The 27952-nt window shown below is 41.2% G+C and overlaps 1 long non-coding RNA gene across 4 annotated transcripts in view; it reads left to right on the forward strand.

The window, feature by feature from the left end:
* LOC107195566 overlaps nucleotides 1–27952 on the forward strand; it is a 99649-nt gene that overhangs the window by 57934 nt on the left and 13763 nt on the right. For 3 of the 4 annotated variants that reach the window (XR_003045912.1, XR_003045909.1, XR_001516753.2), the window contains one exon: nucleotides 950–1499. The exons of the other annotated variant lie outside the window; for it this stretch is intronic. This is a non-coding gene — a long non-coding RNA (uncharacterized LOC107195566). Of the gene's footprint in view, nucleotides 1–949; nucleotides 1500–27952 lie in introns of those variants that run through there. 4 annotated transcript variants of the gene reach the window in all.

The raw sequence follows: 27952 nt of genomic DNA on the forward strand, positions 1-27952 counted from the left end.
CTCAGTACTGCATGTTCATCTAATTTATAAATTCTGGAACTTTTGAGTTAGAAAAGATAAATCTTTAGATTTCCTTTTTGATTAAAATTTGAGGCAATTAAAGAAAATCATTGCAACAGACAGAATCAGGCCACAGGTTTATTCTGTAAAAACAAAATGTTTTCTGTATTGAGCGGCCCTTCAGAGCTTTGCCGCCCCCTTATAAAACATGGCTTTCATGGTACCTCATGTCCCTCAACTGAGCAGATTCTTGAAAATAATAATATCTATACCCCTACTTCTCTGATTTACCTTTTTTTTCATGGTAAAGAAACAGTACACAAAGCCTGTCGGGTATGTGAGAGAAGTCTGCATAACTCTTTTTCACACCTGCTTGGCATCTGGCAATGGGGTTTGCTAAGTGAAGATTGAAGGCTGGTTGGTCATGTGTTTGTCATGTGGCTCTGGGCCAACCCATTTAGCCTTTGTCTTTCTTTCTTGCATAAAACTGCCTGTTTTTCACTTCAAATGGAAGTGTTAGGCTCTTCGGAGATGTTTGTTTTTGTCACATGCATGCCATCTGTGGTCTCTTGGCGTCTTAGACAGGTTCTCAAATTGACCGAAGTGTCTGTTGGTCAGCATCCAGAGTGGTCAGGACCCTAGCCTGTGGCGTTGGTATAACCAGTGCTGCAGCACACAGCTGACGTCCATATATCCGTGCTGTGGGCTCAGTTTTTAAGAGTTTAAATAAACCCTGTATTTAAAGTAATTTTAGATTTGAAGAAAGTTTGCCAAGGTAGTACAGAGAGTTCCCATATGTCCCTTTCACAGTCACCCCAGTTGTTGACTCTGCCGTTATTATGTTACATTTGTCAAAATTGGGAAAAAACGTTACTACATTACTACTAACTAAGATGTATACTTTATTTAGATCTCACTAGTTTTTCCCTAATATCTTTTTCTCTTCTAGGATCCCGGGCTCCACCCAGGATATCACATTACATTTTGTCATCATGTCTCCTTAATTTCCTCTGGTCTGTGACAATTTTTCAGACTTGCCTTGGTTTTGATGACCTCGTCAGTTTTGAGGAATGCTGGTTAGATATTTTTGTAGAATGTCCCTCAGTTTGGATTTTTCTTATGTTTTTCTGATCATTAGACTGAGATCGTGGGTTTTTGAGAGGAAGACCACAGAGGTGCAATGACACTCTTATTGCATGTTTGAAGAGAACATGCCGTCAACATGACTTATCCTGATGTTGACCTTGAACCTGGCCAGGGTAGCGTTTTCCAGATTTTGCCAATGTAAATTTATCCCCTCCTCCCATTACCATGCTCTACTCTTTGGAAGTAAGTCACTGAGCATAGTGTAGACTCAGTTTGATAATTTTGTTAATTGTCTTATCTGTCTGTACCCTGTTACATTTAAACCATGGCTATAATTTTTTTGTACTCTGAATGTATTGATTTTGTGTTTAAAGCCTGAAGAACAAATAAAAATTGCCTAGACCTAAAAAGGATTTGCCATAGTTAGTAGCTGTGTTAAATCTAGTCCTTACATGTTTGGTTTATTGGTTTTATTTTAAAAGCTTTATACCCTGTACACTGCATCGGTGTACCACGTGGGCTGCTCCGATCTGCTCATATGGTCTCACAGCTTGTACTTTATTCTTTTCAACATAAGGAAGCCTCATTTTTCTTTTACTGGTGGGGTAAGAAGTTTAGCATAAGAACATTTTATCCATACTGCAGCATGTCTAATACATATACCAAAATATATTTATTCTAATTAATTTGATGGAACTCTTTCTACATATAACATTGTCTTAAAAATTGATGATTTTTAAAGCCCTGACACCTGATCTGACATCCTAACAGGCGGTTTAGCCCTCCACACACCTCTTTTACCTGTAAGGTAGCTGAACCATAGGAGTTCAGATTACAGATTGCTTGTTGTTTTGGGGGCAAAATTCTCAATGAATTTGATTTTTTATTGTCTGATTACTTTTGCACTCAACTCACGTGACTTTATTAGCATTTTCACTTCAAATCCATTTCTAAATAGGAATGAAAGAATAATAACATTATTGTTTTAGCATATACTGGAGAATGTTCTTGAAATGGAATATATAAATTATTAATAATGTTTGGTTCATCGAATCCATCATTTACATGCTCTTAGGTAACGTAACTGTTTCAAAAAACCTTGTGATAAACTTTGCAATGCTGAAAATAACCAGTTTTGCAAACCCACCTTTGCAAACAGTTAATTTCATCCAGAATTGCAAACATTTCATTAAGGTGGACCAGGTAAAATATTTTTCAGAACATTAGAACTTTATGTTCCTTCTTATTATTGTGAACTTATTTAAGAGTTTATTTCGAGTGTGTCATTTTGTCTTGAATTCAATTTTAGAATCTAGTACTAGGAAAAGAGTTTAAAAATACATTTTAAGAGGGCTTTTTGCACACTTCATGGTCACTCGGTATGACAACTCAAAAACAGAATAATGTTTTTAATCAGCTCCAGGGGAAATCCTTTCCCTGGCCCCTCAAGTCTACTTTCAGTCACTCAAAAGATTCTTAAATTCACATGGGGGATTCCCACTTGTTCTATAATAAGCCTCCTTTAAAGTTTTATGTGTGAAGAATGTAGCACAGTATTAGTATTGCATATGTTTTATATCTCAGTTGTGTCAGGCTGTGCAATGTGCCGTTACTTCGTTTTAATATTACTCATTCTTTTTTCTAAGTATGGATGTGCAAGAATGAGAAAGACTGAGCATTATCATAAAATGAAATAATAAAAAATGAATTTGTCCTCAGGTAGGTTAAAGGCCTCTTAAGACCTTTGGACACACACTGGCTCTTTTTTTCTGCAGTAAGTAAAGAAAACTCTGCAGACCTTTGGCTACAGGAAGCCCCATACCTGCCTTGTACTGCACCAAACATGCCCTCCCTCGTTAGCTGCAGGCTCTCCCGTCCTTCGCACTCAGAGTCAGGCATATGTTTACTGCTCAGATCTGGCAGGTGTGCTTCCCGTAGTCACTGTTCAGGTCAGTTTCTAAGGTGTTGAAGGGATCTTCAAAAAGACGATAAATGATGAGCCATTTGCGGGGAAATATATTGGGATGAGGAGCCGTGCCATACCACGTGTAATCAGTAAACTACGAAAGTCTGTCAGAACCATCGGTGTCAGAAGCCACCTATGCGGTGCCTGCACTTTTCTCAGAGGATGTATTTACACTCCTGTTGGCTCAGTTACCCTGTTCCCCCAGGAACATGGGAAAAACCCCAGCTGTGGACCGGAGCCTGCCGTCCACCCACTCTAGCACTCTGCAGTCCCTCTCGTTGCAAAATGTAATACCGAATGGAGGTTTTCTAAAGTGGGAGGAAAGCTGGTAACTGGAACGCAGAAAGCAGAGTCCCCGGGCGTCCTCTGCCGTCTTCTTCCAGCGTGGTGCCCAGGCCCGGCCGGAAGTTCGTTTCCCCAGATCTGGGGAAAGCGGAAGGGACTGAGGCCGCCTTTCCCTTAAGGCATCTGGACGTCCTCCCGCCCCCACCCAGAAGCCAACGAACGCAAAAAAACAATTTCTCCCGAATTTTCCTGGTTCGTCCTCAGGTCTGTACATCTCAAAAACTGATCTAACTTATCCTCTAGAATCCCCTTATATTTTTCCTCTGGTGGTAAAATTTTCGGAAATTTTACATCTAAACCACTTCCTGTTGACCTGTGTGCTCTTCAGTGGACTTGAGTCCGTCCATGAGCCCCTGCTCCATGCTGGGGCTGCGGAAAAGCACTGCGTGGGCTGCCTGCTGGGTTCCAGTGCGCCTCTGCCCAGAGGGAGGCTGTCTTCAGAACCAGACTGCTTCTCAGGGCCAGTTTGTAGGCTTCACAGAGATTGCCTCTTTCTGTGAGTTTCTTCCCCGCCCCAGCCCTCTCTGTCTTTGATACTAAGGGGCAGAAACCACAATCTTAATATCAACTTATCCCATCTGATTTTGACTTGGTCCAAACTCAGAGCATCTAAAAGTGGGGTTGCTCAAGGAGATATAACACCTTTGCCTGGAAGGTTGACTCCTGCCCTAGGTAGGCTAATATTTATTCATTCAACAAACATGTATTACATGCTCATTTTGAACCAGGCTCTGTGATGAGATGAGGGATACAGAAATAAAAAGGCCATTGCTGTCTTCAGTCAGCTTCCACTCTCGTGAGATACAGAACATTCAGTGTGGTGGCAGGCAGCTCTGATAGAGAGGCAGCTGGGAGCGTCTGCAGTCTAGACACTCAAGGCAAGTGGTTCTGGAGGAACTGACATAGGGACCTAGCTTAGGGAGGATGCACACAAGGAAACTTAGGGAAGGGATGGGGGTTGCGATAAGTGGGGGTGGACAGAGAGCCAGGGAAACGGCAGGTGCTGAGTGCGCTCCTGGGGAGGTTGCTGCCCATTCAACAGCCTATAGAGGCCAGAGACCCAGGAGCGTGCTGGAGACTGCAGAGTGTCAAGACCCGTTTGAGGTTAGGGTTTGTTAAAGGAAACTTCTCAGACAGTTTAGTTATGAGCACATGCTCACATTTTATTCTAGTTTTGCAATGCAAGAGAAGAGGCCCCTGGAAGACTTACTCTTGGTAGGGACATATCATAGGAAGAAAGAAAATGATTAAATCATCACTGAAAAGAATGTCCAGTTAAAAATCTTTAGAAGCTAACCGATAGTTGACCGTCAACTGGGTGGATGGTAATGAGTTCTCTAGAATAAACCTCAGTCATCTTAAATTTCATTCGAAAATTTCATCAGAAAAAGTTTTGTCTGGAATGTTGTTGATGTCTTCCCACTTGGATGTTGTCTTTTAGAAAGTAAGCAACTTGGTGCTATTCCAGACCAGATTTGGGGCAGTTTTTCTTTTATAGGTTCAAGGTCACAATGGAGTCAGTTGAGTTTTCAGGGATCTGCTGGTGAAGAGCTTTGTAACTTAAGCTGAGGAGTATTTGTATTTTTATTCTGAGGGTGGTAGGGAGCCACCGAGGGAATTTCAAACCCCAGCCATCTGTGTGGGCAGCAGATTAGCTGCAACGTGAGGCCGGAGCAGCAGGGATAGAAGTTAGCAGAATATTTTAATTATCCAGGGGGCAAAAAAAAAAAAAAAAACAACATTGAGGGCTTTTCCCCCCACCCTTCCACCTGGAGCAGCTCTGAGACAAGTGTAGCTGGGGATAGTAGTGGCTTCTCCTCCAGAGAGTTGCTTTTAACTTTTTGAATTTAGATGATTGTTCTTACCACAAGAAAAGAAAAGATGACAATGAAAAGGCGTTAGAGGAAGCAACCAGACTGAGATAAGAAGAAAAGAGTCAAGACCCTGGGTGGGGGTGGGGGGCGCAGTGGGCAGACTCTGTCTCCTGCCCTGGGCCAGTTCACCCGCCTCCTCCTTCCTCAGTTGGTCCCATCTCTGTCCTGAGCCCCCTAAAGCAGGTTGGAAGAGCAGATATGGCAAGGCCCTGCAGCCTGGCTCAGAACCTGCTCCAAGACACTTCCTCCTCATTCTATTGGTCTAAGCAGGCCCAGGACCAGCCCAGATTCAAAAGGGTGGAGAAATAGATTTCACCTTTTGATGGGATGACTGACCAGTGTCACAATGCAAAGGAGTGTGGACATAGGGAGGCATTAAAAAATAAAAACAGTTTCAGAACCACGGTATCATTTGGCCTCAGCCTTGGCCTTGAGGCTGTTCTCCGTTATTCCTGCTCTCATTTGCTGTAATTACATAAGTTCTGCCCTTCCTCAGAAATGGGCGGGCTCAAGCTACTTCATTCTCCTTCGGTGCATCTGCTGTGGTTAAAGTAGAACCTTCAGCGATGCCCTTGCCCCAGGTTACACACTTGTTGGCATGTGGTGACCTGCGCTGTGTTTTCTTGTCACTGTTTGACAATGTCATGATGTCATTCTGGGCAGAGGTACAGCCAGGTTGCAAGAAACATCAGGGAAACTGACCTCAGGATGGTTCTGCAGTGGTTTGGGGGGGTCACACCCCTTGGACAGTTTTCCCCTTTGGCGTCTCTGTGGTCTTACTGTTCCAGTATCTTCTCTGTTGTCTTTTATTATAACGTTTAATCGCTGTCATGTCAACATATTGCCATATAAATAACACTCCTTCATTACCTGATATAGATTGTATTGGCATATTTGAGAATACTCATTTCTTTTCTAAACTTGATGTGAATAGAGCCTTGTCCTTAACTTTTATTCTTGTCAGAAACCTATATTCAAAATGAATAATTATTCTCATCTTGCTTTTCTAATGTCATCTAGGTTGCAAAAATATCTGCCTCTAAGAACTCAGGAGGAATTACTTTGTGGGAGGAAAGGTAGTGAATCATACCTGCAAGCTTGGAAATGAGAGTTCATTTGAGCCTCTTCATCAGCAGGTTTCCTAGGTAACCATTTATGCAGTAATTAAAAGATGAGGAACTGAGAGGTATGTACTTGGAAATTTTAATCCTCAGATGCAACCCCTGTCAGATTGAGATGTCGCTTTTTATTTTTTCATTTAAAATAAGTAAATAAAAGCTTAACACTTAATTATAGAAAAACACACTCTTAAGACGAGGGTGTGTTGTGCTTTATCCTTATCTTTTTAATACCTTTTCTCTGATGGGCATGTTTTTATATATATAAATGCTGGCTTATTTGGGAAAGCAGAAAAATTACTGCTTGAAATGATTTCATTTAGCTGCGAAGTTATTTGGAAAAGCAGATCGTCTTTTCATGTGCCTGTATCTGAGTTCATTGTCATCAGTAGAATTTCCAGGAGGTGGAGGAGTTTATTAATCATTTATTTCTTCTCTTAGGGCTTGAATTTTTATTTATCCCCACGCTTTAGCTGTTTCATTGCACTGAAACGTGCTGTGGGGAAAGCGTCACGGGCCACCCGTGAGCAGGATTACGGGACTCCGTAAGCGAAGTCGACACAACCTGGATTTGCTGAAAGTTTTCCTCTAACTCTTTAGTCTCATCCTTTTTATATCGGTTTCTGTTTGGATGTCTGCAAGGAGATGATAAACATTTTTCTCCCTCTGTGAAACACTAACATTCTCAGATTTAACATGGACTTGCATTAAGTTCCGTTTTAATAAATAAAGTAGCTTTTTTTCATACCAGGGAGAGAAGAAAGTCCTACTAGTTATGTGACAGACTCATTTTCGATAGTGTTGGAAATAATCGAAAAGAACCGGAATAGTAAAATATTAGTAGTGTTAATTTTTAAATAGGGTTATGTTATGACCTGAAGTCATAGAAATGCAGAAATGTGAAACACAAGATGAAATATGGAAAATGTCTGTCTCTTTCTTTTTCTTTTTTTTTCTTTTTTACATGCTTACAGCACCTGGTCTTCTTAGGTGGTCTCCTATCCAAGTACTAAGCAGGCTGGCCCCCTGCTTAGCTTCTGAGATCGGACAGGATCGGACATGTTCAGGATAGCATGGCTGTAGACTTCTTTCTTTCTTCTTTATGGTGACATTGGTTCACGAAATCCGATAAGTTTCAGCTGTACATTTTAACAGTAAGGCATATATATATTTACACTGTGCTTACCTCCCATAGTTAGATTTCTTTCTGTCACCACATAGGCCCTCTGCTTAGCTTCTGAGATCAGACAGGATCAGACATGTTCAGGATAGCATGGCTGTAGACTTCTTTCTTTCTTCTTTATGGTGACATTGGTTCACGAAATCCGATAAGTTTCAGCTGTACATTTTAACAGTAAGGCATATATATATTTACACTGTGTTTACCTCCCATAGTTAGATTTCTTTCTGTCACCACATATTTAACCCCTTTTACCGCATCTGCCTCCCCCCACCCCTCTACCCTCTGGTAACCACTAGTCTTGTCCATGTCCATGAGACTCTCTAACTTTTTCTGTCTGGTTTATTTTGCTTAGCATGATTATCTCGAGGTCCATCCATGTTGTCTCAAATGGCAGTATTTCCTTTCTTCTTATGGCTGAATAATATTCCATTGTATATATGTACCACAGCTTCTTTAGCCAGTCATCTCTTGTAGGACACTTTGGTTGCTTCCATGTCCTGGCCACTGCTGCTATGAACATCATTGTGCAGATATTTTTGGATATGAGTTTTCAAGTCTTTGGGGTAAATACCCAGTTGCTGTTTTTCTGCTGGAGGCTGGAGGAGCCACTTCCTCACTCTGAGCCACCAGTGGGCTTTATGAGCGTGTGGAGCTGATAGTCACAATAATCTGAATTTTCTTTTGGATACCCCACTTGATTTCGCTCTGTCGCCAACAACTTTGAGACTCTCCTACTGCAGAAATGTGGCAGGTTAAGGCGAACTTGTCTTCATGATTTTTCTCTCCCTAGGTCTGTGGAAGGAATTATGATACCAAATCCTACTCCAGAGCCACGGCTCTGGACCTTTTAGTGATACTGATGAAGGTCTACCCTTAATTTTCACTTGTTTTCATTTAATGACATATTTGAAATGTCAGGCTGTATGTAGTATATAAACTGCCTCAAGTTATTTTTAAAAAAGGTAAGTTATAGTGCCCTGGCTTATCATTTTTAATACTGACTTTTTCCCATTTTTTGTGAGATAAAAATTGATTGATTTGCGATATATTCATTCACTGAATTTCTTCTATTTGCCAGTCACTGTATGAGGCATTGGGATACAGAGATTAAGACCTAGTCTCTATTTTAAAGGTGCTAACAAGTCCAAAAAGAGAGGTATGCAAGTAAATTTTGATAAAAGAATAGCAGAAAACTTGTGTAGCACTTACTGTGTGCCAGGCAGTTATTCTAAGTGTCTTCCAGGCATTAACTTTAACTCAACTCATGAATTGCTACAGAAGCCCTGTTAGTTGTTACTATTACTTTCTCTATTTTACACATGAATGAATGAAGGCCCAGGGAAGTTACGTCCTTGTCTAAGGTCATAAAGCTTGTTTTGGTCGACAGTCACATGTATTAAGTGCGATGATAAAGCCGTTCATGGAGAGCTCTGGTGGAGCTGGATGAGGGAACATCCAGCTGGGAAAATAGGGAATAGAAGTGTAGATATCAATGAAATTTTCCCACGGAAAACACTACCTGAGCAAGTCTATTCAGAGGAGTCGAAGAGTGATGAAATACTTATTTAGCAACACGAGCTGCTGCATTATAAATGGATTCACACTTTGAATCAGTGACAAAATTTTGGAAGGTGGGGAGATAGTAAAAATATACCAGATTCCTGCATCTTCACAAAGAAATAGATTTTCAATTTGGAGGCAAACCTTTGTTTTCAATTGGTGTAAGATAAGACAAAAAACTTGGCACTTAAAAAATTCTAATAGAAATATTCATTTACTTATATTCCGTCAGCATGTGGGTAAATCTGTGACCCCTTTTAAAAATGTTCTAAGGTGATTTTCCCAGTCACTGAAGATTTTATCTTAGGAAACTTGTAGTAATCTATAGAAACAGTCTACTAGTATTTATTTTGTAAAAATGCAGGGGAAGGATTGATTTATATCTTTCAGATTTAAAGTTGGCAGGAACTACCCGATTAGGTAGATTAGTTTTATCAGTACAGAGATACAGAAGTATTCAGCAGGCGGGGTTGGCGGTGCCCCTGCCTGGCCTGGCTGTGGTAGATTTTTACTCTTCCACCTTTCTGTAACAAGGTGGAAGCACCAGCCTTGTGTCTGACCATCTTTTTGCCCCCCTGTAACCTTTCCCTGCTGACTGTCTCGTTAATCCCGCTCATCACTGTCGACTGTTCTCTGTCCTCACCCAGCCTAATTGGATGACCCACCTATTCCCCTGAGTTTTGGGGTTTCTCATCACCAGTGATCTTCTCCCCACTCCTTAGGCCTTGTCTACTCATGGCTCGGAGCAGTAAGTCAGAAATTCTCCATTCGATCACAGCCTCTTGTCCCTCCTCCAAGCTCCACAGAGTTAAAGCCTACCTCTCCTTTGATCTCTCTGAGACCCCTAGTCTGCTGACTCCTTCTGTGCCTAGGCCGTCAGTTCCTTCCTGTCTTGATTTGCCTCCTTATCGAACTTAGGATCCATGGTCCGGGTTTTAAATCACTCCTTGCCAAAAGCCCTACATTTGCTGACCATTTTGTTATTTTGCTTGCACCTGAGCTGCTGAGCAGTGTTGGAGAAAATCACACAACGGGGAAGATTGGTACCTGTCCGTATAAATTCAGGTGTTGCTCCAGCCCTGGGCAGCAGTCAGACGTGTCATTCCGGTTAGCTGCCGTTCTGGTTCTTCACGGTGACCGTGTAATAAGCCAACTCACTCTCTTCTAACGTAGGACGCTTCTCCTCCCCCTGCTCTCGTCAGACAGCGCATCAGAGCTCCATGCACCTGCCACTGAGCCTTCTCTGTCCCTCGGCGTCCGCGCCCTGACAACCTCCTGATTTTCCTTCTACCTTTCACACTGTCTTAGTCACCTTCGCTGGTTTCATCTCCGTCAAACCGACTTCTATTAAGAGGCAAGTACAGATGTCTGTTTTCTCTTTGAAGTCCAGTAAAATGCTTTTGTGCTTCTGTCCTTTGCCTTCTGCCGGAGTGAAACTGGAATTTATTGTAGGGTAGCAGGGCCCGGGCTCTCTCGTGCTTTGTGTGGGGGCACGCGTGGGCCACAGGACTTCACTCTGTGATCTTGGCTAGATGCTATGCCAAGCTGTACAGAGTAACCATTTCCCTTGGCTGCTGAATTGTCCTGCAGCCTGCAGAAATAGTCCCTAGAGGGTAAGGTTTGATTGGCATCTTTCAGATTAGAAACGGGTAGGAATTTCCCAGCTAGATGAGTTTTATTATTACAGTGTGCTAAAGCGTTATCTTCGGTGTGGCTCACCAGTGCCATTGCGGATCACTGAGGTGCAGTGAGGTGAGAGATTTGACGCCCCCTCCTGCCACGTAAACCTCAGATCTCTTGTGCTGCGCCTCGGTGCTCGGTGTGCTCATTCTCTGACCCGCTGCTGGAGGGCCGCCGCTCCCGCCTGTTGCCTCTGCAGAGGCTCCGTATTTCCCGTTATTTGTTTTCCTCGTCTTTGTCACATCTCTTTGGATGCCTTTCACATAAAAAGATGAATATTTAGCAGACATTATTCATCGATTCGTTAACTCTTTAGTTCCACAGCCGGGCGCTTGGGGATGCAGGGACGGTAAGAATGACACAGCATTGCCCTTCCGGGAATCCTAAAGGAGAAACATCTAAATGTTATAGTAACTCCAGCATAGTATGACATCTAAATGTTATGGTAACTCCCAAGCCTTTTTTATACCTAATTTCATGTAATCTTTAAGAAATTCTGTCAGGTTGCTGATAACTGTCCTATATTACAGAAGAGGCAACTGAGGCTCTGAGAAGTGATTTGCTCCGTCTCTTCAACAGCAGGTCACACAGTGGGAATACGGTCTGAAGTGTGCGATGCAAAGCTCTTAACTACTGTGAATGCAGCTTTTCTACTCTCCCACATCGCCTCTTTCAAGGGGCAGACCATAAACGGTAGAATTCAAAATACATAACATATAATAGACTATACAATATCGAATATTAGCTTTGGTGAGGAGTTGGAGAACTAAGTAGCGGAAAGTCATGTCTTGTGGTGTTTTTATTCCTCCATTGATTTCAATATGATTGCTGGAGGGCAGTCTACTTACTCTGCCTGAAAATTATACCACATTTATTTGGTTTATAGTGCATTTGTTAGCACTGTGATTCTCACGTGTAACATATTCTCACTGAAATATTTTTGTGCTCCTCCGTTACCTGCCAGCTTCACCTTAAAATACTTCCCCATGGGTTTGAAATGTCAAATGCCTTACAACTGAAAGAGAAAAAAGATAGGGTTATCTATCACAAAGAGTATGTAAGAACTACTTATAGATCACTGAAGATAATAGTTTTCTTTTAATAGTCCAGTTTTATCTATTACAGTGAGCTGGAAGCTAGCACCTCTGCATCCTTCTGAGGAACTTGAGCTGATTGTGTCCTGTGCTGGGCCTGGCCATATTGAGGTGGACTGGCTGGGCCTGACTTTAGTTTTTTGTGGGAAGCTTCCGTTTCCTGTGTTCCGATCATAATAGTTCTTACTCTCTCTCCCACGTCAGCTCCTTTTGTTTTTGCTTTATCCTAGACAGGCAATTCACAGATTATTTTAAGAGACTGTTTTATGATAACTGTTTATACACTTATTCAGTAAATATTTATTAAGCATTACTACCAGCCAGGCACCATTCTGAGTGCTGAGAATGTGGCAGGGCATAAAACAGCGTCTCTGCCTACTTTGAGATTTTGTTTTGATGTGGGAGGCACCCAGTAAACCAGTAAACATGGGAGGCAGTGTCAGGTGACAGTAAATACTGCGAAGAAAAATAAAGCTGAGGAGAGGGATAGGAATAAGTAGGAGTGCGAGGGCACGCTGCTGTTTCAGCCTCGTCATCAGGTCTTTTTCAGGAGGTGACATTTAATAAAAGACCTGAATGACTTAGTCAGTCTGGGCTGCTGTAACAAAAATCCCATAGACTAGGAGGACTAATATCAGACATTTATTTTTCACAGTTCTGGAGATCGGAAGTTTGAGATCAGGGTGCCAGTGTGGGCGGGTTCTTGGTGAAAACCCTGATTTCAGAGGGCTGCCTTCTGGTTGTATCCTCACCAGGTGGAGAGAGGGATCATCTGTCTCATGTCCCTTTATCAGGGCACTAATCCCAATCGTGAGGGCTCCACCCTCATGACCTAATCACCTCCTGGAGGCCGCACCTCCAAATACCGTGACTTTGGGGATTAGGACCTCAACATCTAAATTCTGGCAGAATACAAACATTTCGTCCATAGTGAGCGAAGTGTGAGGAAGAGCTTTGCAAACACAGGAACTGCAAGTTCAAAGGCCCCCAAGATGAGACTGCACTTGGCATGTGGTCTCCAGTGTTGTCGCTGGAGCCAGGTGGGCAACAAAGGAAAAAGCGTTTGGAAAGGAAGTTGGAGAGGAACCACGGGGTCCAGTCCCAGCCTTTCTGAACAGGGGAAAGATGTGTTAGGAGTTGTAATTTTAAAAGGTGGATGCCGGGGTGGGGTGGGAGCCAGGAGTAGAAGTGTGGAGTCGTCTAGGTGAGAGGTGCTGGTGGCTGAGACTGGGGTGGTAGCAGCGGGGTTTTGGAAGAGATGATCAGATTGGGGACATTAAAGGTAGAGAGGGCACGATCTGCTAATAGATCAGTTGTGGGGTAGGCAAGGAGGAAGAGTCAAGGATAATTCCCGGATTTTTAGACTGAGCAGATAGGTGAGGAAAGGCGCCGTTTACTGAGACGGAGAAAGAGGGATGTGCAAGGTTAATAGGGGAAGATGTCGGCGGTAGGTGTTCCATGAATAAAGGATGTCAGAGTCAGATGTGTTTTGGAAACGTAGTTCTGGAGCATGATCAGGACAACCAGAGTAGATGTGACAATATGGGGGAGAGGGCTAAAGAAAACCATTTTTCTTTATCCCCCTGTTTTTACCTTAAGGGGTAAAAATTCTATCAGTGTTCCCACTAAGGATTACTGTATGGTGGTATAATACATTGGGAAAATCATCTAATTAATTTAGTCCAACCATTTGTCAATTTAGCCACACAATTGGTTCATCATTTCACTTGACCACAATCATAATGACTGTACTGATTGTCCAAGTAGAGTCAGTCACGGTGTTTGGGCAAAGCCAGAGCAATCAAGGATGCATTCAGAGTTTCCTGAGGAATCTTCTCACCGTTATGGAGAAGGAACCTGGGGTTTCCCCGCAATGCTAGATTCTGGAAGAATCAGTGAAACTTCCTTACGGACATTGGATAGGAAACAGCGGAACGAGATGAAAAAATATGGACAGAGAATAACTGGAGAGCAACCGATTCTTCAGTGTCGCTTGCCATGGACAAAAGATAGGACTTTGTCAGGGGAAGAGAATCCTCATAAGGTCGATTGAGAAGAACGGGGAGGTAGGGTCCCACGGAGAGGGTGTGCTGGGCCAGCACGACCCCGGGCCCTCAGTGTAGGTCTGTGTTTGAGTGATGGAATGTTGCCCCTGCTTCCTGCCTTTATTAAAAATAGATTTTTGTTTGTTTGTTTGTTTTGAGGTAACAGGCACATGACATAAAATTAGGCGTTTTCAGGTGACCAGTTCAACAGCATTTAGTACATTAATGTGTTGCAACTACACCTCTGTCTAGTTCCAAGACATTTTCATCATCCCCAAAGAAAACTGCATGCATTAACCAGTCACTCCCTGCATCCATTTCCCTTCCTCCTAGCTCTGGCCGGCACCTCAACCTTTTTTATGGGGTACAAGAAAGCGGTTTTGATCATGGGCGAACACGCAGGCTGCTAAGGACCAGGAAGCCTGGGCTGGGGATGCTAACTCACTGGCAGTGTTGGAGGACGCCATTCACTGCTCGTTGAGGGCACCAACAGGTTGTGTAAAGAGATGAGAATATGGAATCATTAATGAGTTCTTTCAGACTGGGATTCGAAATAGTCTAGTCTCGAGACTTGCCCATACTCTGCTCGGTTGTCCCAGATCTTCAAGGACCATGTTTCAGAAACTTAATAGTAAGGTTTGTAGAGCTAAGTGAATGAGGCGGAAGGACTCTCCCATTCTTCCTCTACTCCTTCTGTTATGGACCATATGTTTGTGTCCCCCAGAATTTATATGTTGAAACTCTAACCCCCAGTGTTATCATATTTGGAGGTGGTGCCTCTGGGAGGTGAGTAGGGTTTAGTTGAGGTCATGAGGGTGAGGTCCTCCTGATGGCATTAGTTCCTTTTCAGAAGAGGAAGAGGGACCAGAGCTCATCCCCGCTCCCTCATGGGAGGACACAGTGAGAAGGCGACCATCTGCAAGCCAGAAAGATAGCTCTTCACAGAATTCGACCGTAATATCGCCTTAATCTTGGATTTACAGCCTCCGGAACTATGAAGAAATACATTTCTGTTGTTTAATTAAGCCACCCAGCCTGGCTGACTGATTGATTTGATCAATGAGCTATGCATGCCAGTTGCACAAAACTAAATAATTAAATCTAAACAGTATAGTGGTATATACAGTTAAAGTAAAAATATATGTTCTTTCCTCCATTGTAATTCCTCTGAGGTAGCTATTTTACCAGTTAGGGTTTTTTTTTTTTTTTAAGATCTGTGCCATCTAATAAGGTAGCCATTTGCCACTCATGGCTACTTAAATTTCAATTTATTTAAATTAAATATGAGTAAACATTCATTTCCTCAGTCAGACTAGCTGTATTTCAGATGCTCAGTATCCATAAATGGCTAGTTGCTACCATTTTGGACAGTATAAATATAGAACATTTCCATCATCACAGAATGCGCTATGGAATATTAGTACTCTTTTAGATGAATTCTGTTCATATACAAATGTACACACACACAGAGTCGACATAATATTGTATATACTCTTCTGCAGTTTGTTTTTTTCACCTAACAGAAAAACTGTTAAGTTAGTGTGATTCACATGCTACCTCATGCCAGGAAAAATTTTAAACAGAGTGGATAATCAAAATTTTAGTAAATTAAAACTGTTAATTTGAGATTTTAGAGATAATTGCAACATATCTTTAATGCATGTTCCAACTTTAATAAAAAAAACCATTTTTGGAAATAGTCCATTTAGCCTTGGATATGTTAAGAAAGAAGATCCAGGAGATCTTGAGATTAGTTTACTATGCTTATCATAAATACACACACATTATTTTTCTATTTTGTAACAGGGCTTCTGACCTTTTTGTCTATACCCATTATTCAGTAGACCAGCATTGTCCAAAATGGTAGCTACTAGGCACATGTGGTTTTAAAAGTTAAAATTAAAGATTCTGTTCCTCAGTTATACTAGCCAATTTCAAGTGTTCATTAGCCACATGTGGCTGGTGGATGTGGTATTGGACAGCGTGGGTATGGAACATTGCCATTTTGTAGGAGGTTCTGTTGGACAGGCTGCATTAGAGGCTTTCTTCAAACACATTTCCATTATGTGCAGTGATTTTTCCGCAGATGAAGGATGGGGGACTCTGTCTAGGATGTGATAGAATTCCTGGGAATGGATGGAGAGCTTGCAGTTTGCCCTTCCTGCTCCAAAATCTGATCTTTCCCTCTGAAGACACATGTCCTTATCTGTCGAGAATTAGTGTTCTACAGTAAGTCAATCGTGGGAAAGAAAAGCAGTTCCGATAGCTTTTCAGGGTTAGAATATTACCTTGAGGGATAATCGATGATGCACGCACACTGCTAAATATAGCACCTCTACGTAACAGTAAATGTTACTGTTCAATTTAGACTAGAAAGTGCTTAGTAACATTTGTTACAATGAGTGCTGACAAAAAGTTATGTTTGAGCTTTTTATTTTTTAAAATGACAACATAATAGAATGTTGGAAGTGTACCCTTTTGTGTAGAACAAGATATATTTGTGTCTTCATTTATGTCAGAAAGTACACAATCTGTATGAATTCATAGGCAACAGTAAGAATGATTCTGTCTGGAAAGGAAATAGCATAAGAGAGAGAAAGGTAGAACAGAGAATGACTTTTTCACTATATAATAGTCTTTTCTTTATGTACCTTGTAACTATGTGCTTACATGACTCAGTTTTTTAAAAAAATCAGTAAAATAATGAAGAAAAAATAAACACATTCTTAAAATGTGCAGGATGCCCGATAAATGTTTATGAGATAAGGGTCACTTAGGACAAATAATTATATACAGTGAAATAAGAGCAGAGGGCTGGCCAGAGGTTTCAAGTGACAATCAGATGGAGCCTCTTGGTACGCCAGGACCCTGGGGGTCGACACGCTATTTCTTACAGGCTGGTTATTTTGCAGCAATTAAAGCTATTTAAAACTCTTTTATTACATATAATTTAATACATTTTAAAAGAAAAAAATATTCCCAAGTACTGAATTATTTTTTTCATGCAACCTTTCTTAACACTTGTGGAACATAGCTCAGGAAAGGCTGATTTAAATTCTAGGAGATAATTAGTCCAAAAAAGATGAGGTTGAAAAGAAATCGTTGTAGGTCAGGGGCACCCTGCTTCAGCTTCAGTTTTTCAGAAAGATGAATGCTGGTGTTAATTGAGTTTAATTTGAATAGTGATGCACGACAGCTTATTCAACACATACTGCCCACATGTAAGTCACATGTGCATTGAGTATGGACTTAATAGTCTACACTCCCCCTCTGCACCCCCGTCCTTCACTTAACAGCTACTATCAGTGACCAAGAGGTGGGAAGATTCAGCAGTGTGGGAATCTGGACAGTGGAGACAGAGCTGTTTGCTTCCACCAGCAAGTCTCTGTGTTCCAGCTTTCAAGAGACCATGCCATCAAAAATGGAATGTCTGTAAAAATGAAGTGTTTGTTTTTAAAAACAGAGCCCTGTAATTCCACAAAATTGATTTTTTCTTTTTCTTTTTTTTCCTTTTAAAGCAGGTTGCTAGGATCTGTAACTTTTCAGGAAGGAAAACTTAGGGGAAACTAGTCAGGGGGCAATTATGTCCTAACCTGCATGTTACAAAGGAAATCTTGTTTGCTGTGGACGTTTAAGGCAGGACTTCCCAAAGCCAAGGGTAATTTTCAAAACATTTAACAATCAGTGCAGCATAGGGACCCAGGCATTCGGAATGGATGACAGCCTTAAATAACTGGTGTGGCTGCACCTGTGCTTACGGGCTGCACGTCTCTCCTGCCAGAAGGTAAAGCCATTTGAGATAGGGGATGAGCCCTTTTGGGTTTTGTGACAGAGCGTGTTGCTTGTCCCCCAATATCCATAACCCCTTTCTTTATCAAGTCATTGGAACCATATTTCGTAGCTGGAGTGCTTGACAGGTTTACGGCCACTCAACTAAATTCTGGTTGATGAGAGGTTTGTTATCATGTGGTCCTTTCTAGAACCTTCCTTAAGGGACAGTGTGTGCCCCCACTTCGCCCTTTTTTGCGCCTTTCGCATTTTGCTGTCTGGAATGTGGATGCTACCATCTCAGACCATAAAGGTGAGGTCACATGTGGTCGAGCGACAAAACAGATCGAGTATCACTCTCGTCTTTCTGGACTTTTTCTTGAGAAAGAAAGAAACTTCTCTTGTTTAAGCGACTGATACTTCGGGCTTCCTGTCACTGTTAGCCAAACCTAATTCTAACTAATGTAGGTCCCTGATCTGCTTTTACCTTATTTAAAACTCCTAACCATCCTGCGAGCGGGGTATTCTTGTTCTAATTTAATGGATTAGGAGACTGAGGTTAAAGAAAAATTAAGTACTGACTTGTCCCAATACACCCAGTTCGAGGTAGCATTTGAATCCACGTCTAATCTTTCTGACTGTAAATCACCAAAAGCTCAATCCTTGCTTTAGTCAATAAATGAAACATAGAGAAAGGCACGCGCTGCCACATGGTTTTGTAGCATTCACGCTTTGGCAGAGCCCCAATTTTGTGGATTTTTAAAAAAGACGTTGGGTTTTTCAGAGAAATTCATTTGTGGCTTTTTTTTGAAAGTGAACAAACATGTTAACTGCTTTTCAGTCAATAATACTTATCAGAAAAACTTTTTTTTAATTTCAAAGAAACGTGTTGTTCCTCTAATTTCCAGTATTTGCTTAATTGTCATTTGCTAATTGGGACATTTCTATGAGAAAAGAATAGTTCAAAGAGAGATTTTGTAGTTCATTTCCTTCAGCTATATCTACATTGAAGAAAATCTGGGATTATTTAGAATTCTCCTTACTATGTAATCACTCCAGAACATTCCCATATTCATTATTTGGTAATGTAGAAATTAGGATGTTAGTGGAATAAAGGTCATAAGTTATTTGGATTGTCGCTTGGGGGCAGCCTCTGCAGCCCGCATTTCTGCAGAATTGAGATGCAGAACTTGAGGTGGGCTGCGTGCTGTGCTGCCCAGGGCTGGGGCGGAGCAGGCAGGCTGGCAGTTGATACCTGGAGGGCAGGTGAGGCCCAGCAGGTCTGGGGAGGCTGGCAAACTGGGCCCAGTGCAAACAACTACTTGGCAGTAGAACCTGCAGTAGAGACAGGGATTTTGACCTGCTGCCCAGGCCTCTATTGGTGCCCTGGGTGATGCTTTGAGTTCATTCATTTTTGTCATCAGAGTAGACACTTACTTGGTTAGAACAGCAGTGTCTGAGCGTATTCCTGAGACTATTGAGTCTGCAGGATTTGCTGTATAAAAAAAGGATTCTATGGCAAATAAGTTTGAGGAAATGCTGAGTTCTAATTCCTCTCCTGGAAATTCAGACTTAGCATTTTAAAAGTCTTGAGATGTTAAGAAATCTATTTAACTTTAACACAGTTTTTGAAACCTACTTGAAAATCAAAAGTCTATCTTTTTAAATTGAACGTCCTGTGGAACTACCTCATAATTATTTTAATAAACAAGTTAATAATGGTCTTGGAAATTATCGTCTGAGTAGGTTGAGTTCCTGAGACCATGCAAGGTTTGACTCTTGTCAACATGGAACTTTCTTGGAGTCCTTTCTTGGTGTCCCGGTTTGCTCTTATTTGTGAGGCCATATTTTCTAATGTTCAGTGCCTCTCTGCTTGTGTTTGTCTTATAGGAGCAAAATTTTTAATGCTTGAGAGGCCCTTTGAGGTCATCTAATCCTGCCTCCTCATTTCCTAGTTGAAGAAACTATAAGTTTCAGAAAGGGTTAGTTACTTGCCAAAGGCCAAATGGCTAATAAGCGAGGATGTCGGGGCCAAGGTCTCTTAATGTGCCTTTGGTCGGTTCCTGGTGGAAATTACTTGTAGTTCGTTCCTTATTTTCAGGACTTTTTTAAGTGATATCTCCAGATTGGGATGGGACAGGTGCAAAAGAGCTGATGATTAATTCTTTGCCAAGGTTTAGGGTAGGCAAAGGAGCAAAAAAGAGAGTGCCCCAGGAGACGTAGATGGTGCCCAATAAAAGAAATGCTGCCGAGGAAACCAAGAACCCCGTTCGGGGGTGTTCCGAAAAAATCATTTTTGTGTGGCAAACGATGACTTAAAATAAGCCGTCTTTGCAAGAGAATGCAGAAAGCGGGTTGCTTCCAGGTGGCTTCTTCTACGCAGTGAACAGATTAACAACTCGACAGACAACATCGCAGCTCTTGCCACATTTTATAGGGTGCCAGCTGCCTCGGGCCCATCAGGAAGTGCTCATTAGCTGCCAGAGGTAACACTTGTCTGTTTTTCATGGAGTTAAGGGTTTGGAAAAAAATGATTTCTGGATTTTTCACAAGGTCTAAGGTATGGACATCATTTGGGTCCAAACTATTTTGCCTTAATTTAGATTTTCTTTCTCTGATCGATTGCGGTATGAAGTTGGATCCTTTACTTATTGTGAGAGGTTCTTTTTCTGTTAAGTGTTAGAACTTCACCTGTCGTAAATGTTTGTGGAGTTAATCTTGAGTATTTTTGTTATGTTTTTCTGAAATACTGTCTACAGTCTTATAATGAAACAACAGTGTAGTGTCTGTTTAACCACAGCTTTCTGTTTGTGTCCCCTTTTGACGGTGCTGTGTTCAGGATAAAAGCTCCACATTTGACCTCAGAATGTCAAGATATTAAGTTTTCTTCCTGACGGCCCAGAAGAAGAAAAAAAAAATTATAAGGTTGTAGTATTGCCCCGTTTTTATTGAATTCATCAGGAAAATTTCTGTAATACCAGACTCTGCAGCACGATTTCCACTGTCTCCAGCCCCTGTTGCAGCCTCTCATCTCCTGTACAGAGTTAAAAAGAGGTTTGCCATGGTAAACAGATAGTAGCCGTAGATGTCTTTTTGAAACTCTGAGAATAAGTTTGAATTAAACCAAATATACAGAAGATGACAGAATAAGTCTTATTTCTAAAGTTATAAGTTTTTCCCCCATTGGGTGTTTTTAAAAACCTGAGGGCTTTTAATAAGTAATAATGAACACTTAATTATAAATATGTATATATGTGAACTTATTTTTTAGAGCAGTTTTAAGTTCACAGCAAAATTTATAGGAAGGTGCAGTGATGTCTCATATATCCATCCCTTCCTGTCACCCGCAGGCACAGCTTCTCCCACTGTCAACATTACTCACCAGAGCGGCATATTCATTACAGGTGGTGGATCTACATTGTCACATCATAATCACCCAGTCTTGGTGTTGTACAGCGCATGGATTCGGACAAATGTATAATGATGTGTATCCATCATTATATTATCATATACAGAGTATTTTAACTGTCCTAAAAATCCTCCGTGCTCTACCTGTTCATCCCTGCAGCCTTCGCAATCACTGATCTTTTCATTGCATCCATAGTTCCGCCTTTTCTAGGTCACATGGTTGGAATCACATGGTAGGTAGCCAGTAACTATATTTTGAGTCAGATCATTTTTCTCTTAATTACGCTGCAAGGATAATACATGAGGGCCCAGCATTTTAGGAGCTTTTTCTGAGGCAGAAGAATTCTCCGATTTTTGTCAAGGAATTATCGTGAGGATTTTATAATTTGGAGAAAAAAGTTATTCTTTTTTTGACGTGGCAATGAATTTTACTTGCGTTGAACCCGGAGCCAGGGAGGGATGAAACACACAACCGCTTTCACCTCTGCCCTTTCACAGGCTGTCCCGTCTCTCCGTTATGTGCTCCCCTCCTGGACTGCTGACCGTCCCTCCCACGCATCCTTGAAAACCTCGTTCAGACAGTACCTGCTCGGCGAGACCTTATTCGATTCTTTTCCGTACAGACAGGCCTGCCTTTAGCGGGTGTCTGTCCACAGCCTAATGATTGCACTTTTTGTCCTCTCTTGCAGTTATTGACTTACCTGTCTGTCTCCCATTCTGGACTCCCTTAGGGAAAGGGCCTGGACTGTCTTCATTTTGTATTCCACGTGGGGCTGAGCACACTATCTGGAACATAGCAGGTCGTCAGTCAGTGTTTGTGGAACTGAACTTCACATCATAAAATTGTGCTTTAGAATTTCTTTTCATTGCATCAAAGTCATTCGGTCTTTTTGAATTAGAATTAACTCACTCCCTACCAGAACTGAAAAAAATTCATGAATCGTACTCTTAATTACTTGTCTGAATCTGGTGGTTTCTTACTCCTCACAAAAATACCACTGCTACTTTATCTTCATATTTTGTTGGATGAATAAATCTAGAGAGATTGTGTGTTGCGAATTCTATGGTAAAACTGAGAATCTACAGTTTATTTGTGGGTAGAAGATTTAATAAGAAACTAAGAGAAGAATCTTCTGTTTTGTAAATATACATCTTTAGGTTATCATGGTCTGAGGTGTTTTCTTAGCTTGAGTTCCCCCGAGAGAGACCTGGACGCCAGTGCACATGGTTTATTTGGAAGGTGAAAGGAACACCTTAAGGGGAGTGAGAAGTGAGATAGGGAAGCACCAATAGTGTAGCAGCAAGCAAGTCACCGCTCTGGGCAGTTGGAGCCTAACTTTGCTGGGGACTCTGGGCACCACTGAAAAGCCCTCACCTTAGCGTATCCCACCCGTGGGTATAGGAGCTGGATTGTTTACACATCGCCCCTGGTCGGTCCTTGATGGAGGGCCGCTGGATGGAGCTGGCATTAATTTCTGATACACTGTCTGCCGTGTGAGCCCCCTGTCCACACACGTAGCACAGCCTTCCAGCAGAGAGATGCAGCGATGGGCCAGCGGTGGAAATAACAGCAGCCAGCCCAGAAATGAGGCCCAGGAATACGGACGGCGGAAGGTGGTGTCTGCTGCAGGCATAGCTCTGTGAGTGCTCATGTGACAGTTCAGTCTTAGTCCTTTGAAGCATGAAATATCCAGAGGGATTTTTTTATTTTGAGCAGATTTAATACTTAGAGAAAAGTAATTAAGCACACTAGTTTCTCCTATTTGATGTAGGGTGATTCTTCTTATGGGAAGGAGAAAATTTATGAAAGATCATTTTGGTCTGAACTTTGGTTCCTCATTTCTCCCTCTGTCTTTGGATTGCTGTAATTATAAAGCTCTTCCTTAACTGCGTAGACATCTGCCTCATGGCGACTCTGGCCTGCTTTCTTGGTTTTGTCCTCTTAAGCAAAACCCCACTGTGTGTGCACCTCCTGTACATCCCCATTAATCTTCATAACAAGCCTAGCAGGTCGGTATCACTTGCCTCCCCTTTACAGATAAGGTGCCTGAGATTCAGAGACTAAAGATTCTGTCTTTAGAAACTGAATGATTTGCCAGGATCATGATGGTAAGAACTAAGAGCTGCCTCTGCGTCTGCGTCTGCGTCTGTGGTGGCCCTTCGGTGTGAGAATGAAATAGGATAACACTTAACAGAACCACATCCAGGATCCTCACTGCTACTCGGTAAATCTCTTCATCTCCCTAAATCCAACATATGCCTTGAAATAGGGTGGGAGGTAGGGACGGGGTGTTACCTACTTGTTATATGCATACCTGTTCTTTCTCTCCACTTACTTGGAATTGTCACCAAACTTCAGATAGAGGTTTCTCAAGGTAGCTGGTTGATTGTAATCTTGTTATTGGAGGCCTCTCGATGTGTCTATATGGGGAATTCATCGAGTCTACATAGGGAAATCAATGATACTCCAACTCTGCAAATACATGTTTAGGTCTTTGTGCATTGCACAGAGCGAAGACTCAATAAGTATTTGTTGACCTTTGAAGCATCATGGTGGCCTTTGAAATTGGGAGTTGGGGAGGAGTTTCTGTGGGAGTGTCATCCACACACCATGCACAGCCACGCCCAGCTAAAGGGATCCTGAGGCTGGGTTGGGTTGAGGCACCATAGCTAGAGTGGTACCTAACGATCTCTAATCAAAAGAGAGAGGCAAAGTCATAAGGTAGAAGATGGGTTGAGGGTTAAATATGAAGGACAGAACTACAAGTGGGTCAGGAACCGACAGGAATTGGGATGAAGAGTAGGTACCAGTGCAAGAAGCTGTTCTGGGCGACTGAGGTAGGACTGAGGCTCTACAGCAAAACTGAGTCTGCGCGAATCCTACGTCCAGCCGTTCCACTTCCAGGTACATGCTCTAGAGACACTTCGGATCACGTGTATAAGGAGACAAGTACAGGAAGACACAGCCAGTTAACGTTTATGGATGTAGAAATAAGCATAAAAATATGAAGACATCCATGGGATTGATAAACACTAAATTCAGGATAGTGGTTCGAGCCGAGCATGTTTTTTTCTTGTTAAAGCATGATTCAGTAGTCCTAGGTTGTCTCTAGAGATGACATCGTCTAGAATTCTGTTCTCCATTAATAGATACGGTGTGTGTGTTTAATTAGCAAATAAGGCTGTAGAAATGCAAGGCCGGAAGGACTTCAGGAGAACATTGAGTCTCTCCCTTGGAAGATGAAGCTGAGAGGCAGGAGCAGAAATCCAGGTTGCTAGGGGGAGGACTGGGACTAAGAGTCAGGTTTTTCTAACCGGCTAGTTCAGTATTCTGCACCACATGTATGTCTTCTCTTTAAAGAAGGGTCTTTCCTGTAAATTTACATCAACTGGTACCATGCTCTTAACTCTTTTTGGCATCCTCCTTTAGAGCACTTTAGAGGGTTCGGGAGCTCTAAGGCATACATTCCTACAGCATCGTAACTGCATAGATCACCAAGCTGTGTGCCTTGTTCTTCTGAAAGTATGTTAGGGTCTACCCAAATTTCTTTTATCCTTCCAAGATGTTTTATAAGTTGGCTGCAACTTTATATGGCTCTTTTGTTCTTGAAAAACCTTTGTAGGACAAATTCTTAAAAGTCATCAATAATTAAATAATTCTAATGGGAAAAAATTTAGTAATCCTGAACCCTCAAGCTGACATCCATTTATCCTACATTCAGTTAGAAATTTGACATAATTGCTTAAGGATTAGAGTAGTAACCATAACTTAACCTAAAAAGTCACTATGTTCTCTATTATACAGCTCTTTGTCCACTTTTTTTGAGCTCTTTTGTAGCTGGTGCACACCGAGAGTTGAAGACCATGATCAAAACCGAAACATAATAATTAACAAAATATCAAACTTTGTTAATTCTATTTAATGCAAAACAATCAAATAGTATATAGATAATATAAAGCAATGAAAAAACATATTTTTGTAGCTTGAGTGCCTGAAATTATCAGTGTTGTAAACTAGCAAACCCCAAGTACTGTGAAATGAGAACTTCCGTATAGTATGCTCGACCTCTAAAACCACAATGATGCCCATAGGTGACCTTCTCCTCTGGTGGGCAGCTGCCCTTCAGAGGCTTCGAATACAAATCACATAAACTTATAAGCTTTTATGCCTTTTTGTAGCATGGAATGAGCGACTGACACGTTGCTTGGCTAGCTTGTAATCAATGGTAAGGTCCAAAATCCTATTTGTGGATAATAAAAGATCAGACTAATCAGGGGCCTGATTTTTTTTAAGGTGATCAAAAAAAAACCAGCGAAATTTGGATTGTGAAGGATCATCATTTAGTATTCTGTACTATTTTCCTTTCCCAGGTTTGCTTAAAACTTAGATGACAGCTTTTTGCCAGCGAAATCATCCCTTAGCTGGCTTTGCGTGGATAAGCTGAAATATATTATTGGAATATTTCTGTTTCATTTAGTGTAATACCACCCCAATGCCTAAAATAGCCTGCACTTGGGAGGAGTGGTGGTCTTTATCATTTGATTTCATAGTAATAGTAGTTTTCGGGACATGAAATATAGAAAAGTAAAAAATCTTATTCCATATATTTTTATAGTGACATTTTCTACTTCATGAAGATAAATGCGAAGCTAATTTGTTGCGTTTCCTCAAACACACGTGTCTGGAATGGGTTCTCTCAAAGTATTTTTTTTGTTTTTTCCTACCTTTTGTCAGCAGATGGCGTCTGACTGTTTATCTTTTCTGCTTTATTTGCCTTTTCATTCTTTTCTCCTCCACCCTCCTCCACCCGTGGCAGACATTTGTCACGAGAATGGATGCTGTTACAAAAAAAAGTCTCACCGTGACATGTTGTCTTTTCAAAAGGACAGGAAGGAAAGGAAGAAACAGGTTTTCGTTGCTTAAGGCATAATACAAGTGGCTCATTTTCTCTGCTAACACGTTTATGAGAGGAACACTCGTTTCACTTAGGAGTGGATCTGGCATTTTATTGTAACAGTTAAATTTGCCTTCGTATCTCTGTCTTGTCATTTTGCATGTAGATGGCTCCTCTTTTATCTTGAAGGTGGATGGGCACCTTTGGTTAATTTGACTTTTCTTTTTCTTTCTTTTTTTTTTTTTTAACACAAAGCTGTTTTCCAAAGGAAAAAAATCCTTTGCTGTACAGATAAATAGATTAAAATACATGTGTATTTAGTTTTTGAAGCAAAACAGATAAGACAGTGATTTGGGTTGGTCATTGTGAATATGGAGTGCACATAAAGTCTTACGATTAGGTAGAGAACACGTACAACTTAATGAAAGATTGTTAATGGCCGAAAGGGGTTTTAATTAACATGTGTGATAAAACCAGACTGCATGTGGAACAGTGTGCTTAATTAAATATTCTAAGGAATACTGGGAACCCACACCCCTTTCCTGTCTTTTCTCCATCAGTAAATATTTATCGGCTGTTTCCGGAATTAATGTTACATAAAAAACAAGTGTATGAAATTGTCTTTGCTGTCCAAGATACAACCTTACGGAATGTAATTCGTTAGCCCTCTTTCTACGTGAGGCAGAATAGTAGTGGGGGGGGGGCCGTTTAATCTTTAAGATATTATTACCTCTCATCTCTGCTGTCTAACCCAGGTTGCCTCTCAGTGCCATCTTCTTCATGATTATCTTAATTCTACTCTTCACTGATAACTCTACGTTTTACAGTAAGTTTGCATTCACATGGTCCCATTACTGTTTTTGTAATCTTTACTATTTACTTACTTATTTATTTTGATAACGCAGTTGTTCATTTCTGGTCTCCTCAGTCTGTCTGCACACACCCAAACATAACTGAAAATTTATTTTAAACTTGGAAGTACAGAATTTTCCTGTAATTCATGCTTTCTTAACTTTCGTTGGGATAAAGTACACTGATTATTTTTTTGCAAATTTCTATATGTCTATAAGTATTACCTAAATGGTAAACCACAAGAATTCTTCCCCTTTACCTGTAGCCACTCTGGGTATGTGACATCAGATAAAATAAAGTTTGTCCTTTGCTCAAAGGAAGATGAGGTTTAGAAATCTAAATTAAACAACAGATGAATCAAAAGAAACTTGAGGCAACTGAGTAGAGGATACGATTTTGTTATAAAAATATGTTTCCGTTTTGCAAATGTATTCATCTACAATTCCCCATAAAATGATTAAGAATTTATTAACCCGCTATTAATGACTTGCTACAGAAGGGGAAAGGGTGGCAAGAGGTAAAAAGGATTTTTAATATTTTTTTTAATTTAGGAGATTTTTTTTAAGGTCTAGGAGTTGCCACAAAATAAAAACAGCGCGCCCATGGTATTAAAATACATCGAGGAAAACATTTGATGTGACACTCTCATCTGGAGTCAGTCTTTTACAAATTGAATGGATTTCAGGTCATTTTTCCGGGGAGAGTAATAGCCTTTCTCTTCTACTGAAATATTTAAGGAACATTTACATTTTCTGAGAAAGATCTGATAGATGATTGCAGTCACAGAACAGAAAACACTATACTTAAGCGTAGTACTTCCGATTGTACTTAAGTAAGATACTCAAGGGTAGTACTTCTCAAGCTTTTAGAAAATCTTGGGGATTTCGTTAAAATGCAGATTCTGATTCAGTAGCTCAGGAGTGGAGCCTACTCTGAGTTTCCTGGGAGCTCCAGGTGATACGATGATGTTGGTCTGCCAGGAGGCTTTAGTATACATAACTCTTCCTAAGTGTCCATCCTAGCCAAGCCTCTGAGGTAAACATGCTTAATTCCCATGCACGTTGGTACGTGGCTGTTT

The sequence above is a fragment of the Pteropus alecto genome, unplaced genomic scaffold, assembly GCF_000325575.1.
Source record: "Pteropus alecto unplaced genomic scaffold, ASM32557v1 scaffold22, whole genome shotgun sequence".
NCBI classification, from domain to species: Eukaryota; Metazoa; Chordata; class Mammalia; order Chiroptera; family Pteropodidae; genus Pteropus; species Pteropus alecto.